This window comes from Heteronotia binoei, chromosome 15 (genome assembly GCF_032191835.1).
Source record: "Heteronotia binoei isolate CCM8104 ecotype False Entrance Well chromosome 15, APGP_CSIRO_Hbin_v1, whole genome shotgun sequence".
In the NCBI taxonomy this organism is placed as follows: domain Eukaryota; kingdom Metazoa; phylum Chordata; class Lepidosauria; order Squamata; family Gekkonidae; genus Heteronotia; species Heteronotia binoei.
Genome location: NC_083237.1, coordinates 8,956,537 through 8,963,894, shown reverse-complemented (window position 1 = coordinate 8,963,894; position 7,358 = coordinate 8,956,537).

Sequence of the window (7,358 nt, the reverse complement as noted above, 5' to 3'; positions counted from 1 at the left end):
ATTTCAGCTAAATTTTTCAGGATATTCACAGCCCATGATTTCATAAACAAGAAAAATCAAATCTATATGAAACCCTTCAGTCCCTAGATGTAAAGATTTAGGAAACCTAAAAATTCCACAGGGAAGGAGGAAAATGGTTTCAATCCCATGAAGTCAAGGCTATATAAAGGATCTGAAATATTTATATTCTACCTTTCCAGTTCAGCCCAGGTCAGTTTACAGACCATAAGCAGCAAATTCAAGTCAAAACTAATTTGCGGTATGAAAAAATACATCCATGGATTCTAACAAGGGTAGACCAAAACCAAAAACATCACAATGATTTCTTGGCAGACTTTTTACAGGGTGGTTTGCCATTACTTTCCCCAGTCATCTACACTTTACTCCCAGCAAGCTGGGTACTCATTTCACCGACCTCGGAAGGATGGAAGGCTGAGTCAACCTTGTTGTTGTGGAGGTGGGTGGAATCAATACCCAGTGTCATCCTAAACAGCTCTATTTTTTTAATCATTTGAAATACAGCAAATGGACATTATTCCAAAGCAAATCATTTTTAGAACTTCATTGTACGCTCCTTCATATTCATCTATTCTTCTGGAACCATGCCATTGTGAATGGTCTCTTTATACCATGACACAGAGAAAACAGAGTTCAATTTGTTAAATTGCTAGTCAAAATTTGAGCGATAACATATTTTCTGTCATAATTATATGATTTGCATTTATCCTGATTATTGCCCTTTTTGATGCATTCATTCACTGTCTTTGTTGCTTTCTTCCACAACCTGCAATAGTCCAGGAGCGGGTGCACTCCCTCAAGGGCTCATATCAGGTTCCCCATTGCTACATGATTTGCTGACGCTCCCCTAGTCAACCCTACTTGTCCAGAGATAGCTTCCTAATGGCTCTGTTAATTCACCATAAATTCTAAAGAAGTGTTGGTGAGAGATTCCCAAAGATGCTCACAAAGGTTTCCTTACAGAGAAGCATAAAATGGGTCCTTCCAAGGATGTTTCTCAAAAGAATGTTTGAAAGGAGCATAAATCATCTGAGACATCATCCCACTAATTAGGAAATCCCCAGGTTGATACCATTTGTGTGGGACATAGAGAGGATCAGTATCAGGGCAGTGAAGGATATCTTTGCACACCACGGGAATAAAGAGAAGCTGCAACAGCAGCAGCACCAACATCCTGGCTGCAAAACTTCTGACTAGATACAGATAGCCCAGAATCCATAGGACATCTGATTGCTGCTACCCTTTTAGAAAAGGAAATGGTCAGCCTGATATGTAGAATCAAGCAGGCTAAAAAGCATGCCTCAGACGAACAGCAGAGATTCCCCATGCAGTGGCCTGAACTCTGCTTTCTCAAATGGGAAGGAAAATGTGACAGAGATTACCTGACACACCTTCTTCCCAGTTTTCAGGGACAAAATGGTTTTTTTTTTTTTATAACCACCAGAAGACTTACATAGACACTGTTTTCTAGCTCACTCTCTCTCTATAACTTGGCCAAGGGAAATAAATTTCAGTGATTTTGATAATTACACAGAAGAGAGAGCAAAATTAGCAGAGGCAATTAAGTGGCATCTTCAGCCCTGAATCTGTTTTTTTTTCCCCCTTCCAGATCTGCATCTGTGTCTACTCTGCTGCTCAGTAGAGCAGTCGTAGGCTACAGACTTCTTCCTGAGTAAACACTATCAGGAAAACTAGACCCTATAGATGAAATCTGAGAAGGAACACAAGGACTTCTATTTTGATGACTGGACGTGGTGCTGCTATGGCAGACAAGTTTTTAGAATGACCGGTTGTAGTCAAAAGACAGGCCAATTGCTAAGGATCTTCAAGGAAGAAGCAATGTCACAATGCGTGTCACTGAAGTAGACATCAAACACACACGTGTAAGACTCGGCCCTTTCCAGCCAAGCCGGCGTAGCCGGCGTTCAGGCTGGGGGCCGCCTTTGCCCCCGCGGAAGAATGAGGGCAGTGATTGACAGCCCAAGTCAATCCGGGGCTAGTGGGGGGCGTGGCGTCAGGGCTATATAAGCCCTGGCCCCGCCCTGAGTAAGTGCGGCTGTCTTCTTGGCTCTCTGAGGGAGAGCCTCGTGCTGAAACGGCATCGTTCAGGCTTCAGCGCGTCGAGGATCGGGGCTGTCGGCTGGGTGCTGGACCATTAGCGGAGCAGCATTAGCGTTGGTGGTAGCGCGAGCGGCCGGTGATCGATCGGCGTGTGGTTTGTTGTGGTGCAAGGGGCTCTTTGCGCAAGCGGCTGCTGTGCTGGGGGAGGCATTTCTGGGCTCGGAGTGCTGGTGAGTGGCCAGCAGCGGCCGGAATCGGTCTGCGGCTCGCACGGCGGGAGCCTGTAGCGCGAGCGGCGGCTGCGTTGGGGGAGTCTCCTTCTTTTGGAGGGGGGCAAGGGGTGCCCGCGCAGAGGTCTAGGGCGAGAGGGAAGCCTCGGGCGCCTCAGAAGGCGCGTGCGGCGGTCCTTTTCGGAGCGATCACTCCCTGTCGGTCCCCTGGTGTCGGGAGAGCCCTGTGCTCGTCGAAAGGCGCGTGCGGCGGCCATTTTAAAACGTGGTCGTCCTCTGGCGGCAAGGGGAAGCCCTGTGCTTCTTCAGGGCGCAGGCGGTGGCCATCTTATTCGAAGACGGTTTTGGGCGGCAAGGAAGGCACAGCGCTATCTGTGCACTGCGCACGCGGTGGCCATTTTAGAGGACAGTTAGGGTGGCCATTTTACTTAGCGCGGCGAGCCGCATTATCAAGTACACCCATTGGCGCCTGCGGTGGCCATTCTGGGCCTCATAAGTCTGGGGTAGTATTTTGAGCCATGGCCCTGTGACAGGAGCATTGCCTTAACGGGTTGTGGCGCCTTGGTGACCCCCGGGTATAGCCGGCTGCCGGTTACAATAGGTTTTTAAAGGGGTGTAGCTGCCTGTGGTCCTGCAAAGGTTGCTGGGGGATTAGCCTTCTGCATCTACCTTCCTCACCATAGAGGTGGTTGGGTGGTTTTTGGTAAAATAATCAAGGTTGACGCCATGGCACCGAAGAAGGGCCAAGGTAAGGCCAAGGGTAAATAGCCTGCGCGTGCCCCACGGGTGTGCCCACCTGTGGAGCAGGGTCAAGGGGAGCAGGTCCTTTTGGCCATTATCAACCAAGTAGAAGCTTTAGAGCAGCAACGGCTCGCTGTGGGGGGTCCAATATGGCAGGGGCGTCGGCGCGCCTCAGGGCGGTCGGCGCGCCTTACATTTGAGGCAGAGATGCTGGCTCGACTGTCTGCTTTGCAGGGCGGAGCGCCGGTTCCTGATTTGCAGCTGGAGCCGGACGACGTAGATGACCCGGGAGAAGGACCATCAGGTGAACAGCGGAACGGCGGTGACCATGGAGGTGGTGTGCCGCAGAAGCCGGTTGGTGGTGGAACTCCTGCTGGTGCTGGGGGTAAGTCGTCACCACACCAGAGTCCTGGGTGGCCCTGGGGACCTGTCCAGATGCCCGCCCTCTCCCCTGGGTTGGGCGGAGGGGCTTGGAGTGTGGGGCAGCCCGGCACATCCGCTGCCCAGTGGGGGGCCGCGCTGCCCTGGCCTTGGGGCCTACAGAGTTCTGTTATACAGGGGCCAGGGTTAGGCAGTGCTGGCCTGCAGACAGCGGGTCTGCAGGCAGGCGCGACGACACCTGCAGCTCCCACAGGGCCGCCTCCCCAGGGGGTTCTGCCTTGGGGTGGGCAGCAATATGCCCAGGTGCAGGGAATGTCCCCTTCTGGGTTTGGAGGCGGGTGGTTTTACCCGCCGAACCCTTATGCTAGTATACCAGTACACGCATTCCCTTTTGGAGACACCTCTTTGCCTCTGGGGGATCATTTAACGGGGGCTACCCGTGAAAAGATCCTGCGTGGAGAGTATATGGATGTCTTCGGCCTTCTCTATAGGGAGCTCGAGAAGAAAAGCAAAGATGAGCTTGACGAGAAGGATAAAGAAAAGTTAAAACGCCGTAAATTGGATAGGACTTGGGCAAACTGGCTGCCTGGCTTCTTAATTTATGCGGGTGTTATTGCCAGGGCGCAGCCGGCACGGGCAGCTGCCCTTTTTCAATATATTGATATTATTTATAGGGCATATACGGACTTCGTCGGTGCAGCATGGCTGCAATACGACGAAGCCTTCCGTATGAGGGCTGTTGTCAACCCTGGGTTGCCTTGGGACCAAGTCAACCAGCAGCTGTGGCTGCAGCTGATGTCCCCGGCGAGGCCTAATGCTGGTGACAGGTCTGACAGCGGACATTTAGTCCAAAAGCAACATCAGCAGCTTGCTGCAGGGGCCCACCCGTCGGCGGGCCAGCCGGTTCAACCCCGGCTGCTATGCTGGGAGTTCACTTCTAAGGGAGTGTGCACCCGGAAGCTCTGCAAGTTCAAGCACGAGTGCCCGCTGTGTAGCGGGCCTCATGCCCAGTCCGCCTGAAGCAGGTTCAAGCCAAAAGTTTGGGTCAAACGCCCTGGGGGCGGCGGTAACAGTCAGCAGCCCCCTGGAAAAGGGGCCCAGCCCCATTCGGCTGAGGGTCCTCAATAAGTTATTGAGGAAGTACCCGCGCAAGGCCGATGGGCAATATTTGTTGGAGGGGTTTTCATTCGGGTTCAGGATCCCTTACCAGGGGCCCAGGGGCCCTTTTTTGGCTCCTAACCTTAAGTCAGTGGTGGGTCTTGAACATATAGTTCGAGCAAAGATCGACAAGGAGTATAAGGAGGGTAGGGTCCTTGGACCCTTTGAGGCGCCTCCGGTCGCAACGTTGCGGGTATCTCCCCTGGGGGTGGTGCCTAAGAAGGCACCTGGAGAGTATCGCCTCATCCATCACCTGTCCTACCCCAAAGGGGCGTCGGTCAATGACGCCATAGCTGAGGAACTGTGTTCGGTGCGGTACACTTCATTTGACCAAGCGGTCAAAGTAGTGCGGGCTTGTGGCATTGGGGCCGAGATGGCGAAATGTGACAGTAAGACAGCATTTCGTCTCTTGCCAGTGCACCCCGAGGATTTCGAGCTCCTGGGTTTTTGCTTCGAGGGCAAATTCTATATGGACCGCGCCCTCCCTATGGGTTGCTCAGTATCCTGTGCCGCATTTGAGCGCTTTAGTTCCTTCATCGAGTGGGTACTGCGGGACAGGACGGGATGCAACGACACAGCGCATTACCTGGATGACTACCTTCTGGTTGGTCCTCCGGGCACTGGGCAGTGCACCAGGTTGTTGGGGGCCTTTCAAGAGTTGGCCAGCGAGCTGGGGGTTCCTTTGGCACAGGAGAAGACTGAGGGACCCAGTGCGGTACTTACTTTTCTGGGGATTGAGCTGGACACCCACAAACAGTCTTCTCGGTTGCCAGAGGCGAAAGTCATGGACCTTAGAGCTCGGTTGGCTACATTGAAGGGTCAGCGCAAGGTTTCGTTGCTGGAGTTGCAACAGTTGGTGGGTCACCTTAACTTTGCGTGCAAAGTGGTGGCACCAGGTAGGGCTTTCTTGCGGCGTCTTTGTGACGCTATGTGTAAGTTGCGTTCCCCCTATCGTGTCCGTGTGACCGCAGGAATGCGGGCGGACCTTGAAGTTTGGGAGTTGTTTTTGGAAGCGTTCAATGGCGTTTCCTTTTGGAGGGAGGAGTTAAAGATCGAAGCTGAGCTTCAGATCTCCTCAGATGCCTCCGGATCTACTGAGTTTGGTGTGTACTTTAGGGGGCGTTGGTGTGCAGAGCAATGGCCTACAGAATGGTTGGACAGTGGGCTTAGCAGGGACCTGACCTTTTTGGAATGTTTCCCTATCCTGGTCGCCGTTTGGCTCTGGGGTGAGCAACTCGCCAACCATTCTGTGCTCTTTTGGTGCGATAACATAGCAGTAGTACATGTTATCAACTCCTTGACTTCAAAGTCTCTGCTGGTCATGAATCTGGTTAGATCTTTTACGCTTCGTTGCCTCCGGTTGAACATTTTGTTCACGGCTAGGCATGTACCCGGGGTCTGCAATGGGGTGGCGGATGCTCTATCTCGCCAACAGATGGAGCATTTTCGGCAGCTCGCTCCAGAAGCGGACCTGCGGCCGGAGCGGATGCCTTTGGAGCTGTGGAGGCTTGGGAAGCTGAAGCCGGTAGGGCCATTCAGTTGGCTTTAGCGTCCAGTACAAGAAGGGCTTACGCTAGGGCGGCTTCCCAATTTCAGGAATTTAGGAAGGCTGCTGCGCTGAAGGATTGCTGGCCGATTCCCACGGCTCACATTATGCAATTCAGCGTATATCAGAAGCAGAGGGGTTTGGGTTGAAGACTATTAGAGGCCAGCTGGCGGTGTTGGCCTTTATTAGTAAAGCCCATGGGTTTGCGGATAGTACGGCTGACTTTAGGATCAGGAAAATGCTGGAGGGTTGGGCCAGGGAGCGTGGCCCGCGCGTAGATGACCGGCAACCCATCTCCCCTTCTGTTTTTAAGGGGCTGTTTGGCAGCTGGCTGGCCATTTGTTCTTCCCCCTTCGAGGCCGCTTTGTTTCACGCGGCTTCGTTGGTGGCTTTTTTCGGTGCCCTAAGGATCAGTGAACTGGTGATGCAGTCCAAGACGGACGTTTCCATGCGGGCGCTCCAGGCGGGAGACGTCAAAATTGGTCAGGGGCAGGTAGTTTTGACAATAAGGCGGTCCAAGACCGATCAATGTAGGAGGGGGTCCGTCATCACTCTTGGACAGTGTGTGGTCCACGAGCTGTACCCGGTGTTGGCTGTTAGGCAGTATATTCAGTTTAGGGGCTCGGGGGATGGCCCCTTCTTCCGGCATGAGGATGCCTCACCCCTCACCAAATACCAGTTCTGGGCGGTGATGAGTCGGGCCCTGGCCGCGATAGGCTTGACGGGTGTCAAATTCGGAACCCATTCATTCCGCATTGGAGCTGCCTCCATGGCTGCTTCAATGGGTTACATGCCAGCTTCTATATAGCGCATTGGGCACTGGCGGTCGGCGGCCTTTAAGACGTACGTTCATAAAGGGTGGAGGGCCAAGCACGGTTGGTATTGTTGTTTAAGTTCACCGGCCTGACCCCTTTTTTGTCTTACAGGTGCTGTGGCTCGTGGTGAGAGGCGGCGTATTCTCATCTGCGGGCACAGCATGGTGTTCTGGGCCGCCCATCAGGCTCGGCGGTCGTCAGTTGGCACCCAGCTGGGCCTCAGTGCATGGGCGGTCGTGGAATGGCTTGGTCGGCGAGGCCTGCGGTGGCCTGGTATTATGCCCTTACTGTTCAGGGAAAGGGCTGCTCCGCCTCCACACATATTGGTTGTTCACTTAGGTGGGAACGACCTGGGGATGCTGCGAGGGAAGGCTCTCTCGCAGCAGGCGCTGGCTGATCTCCGTGAAA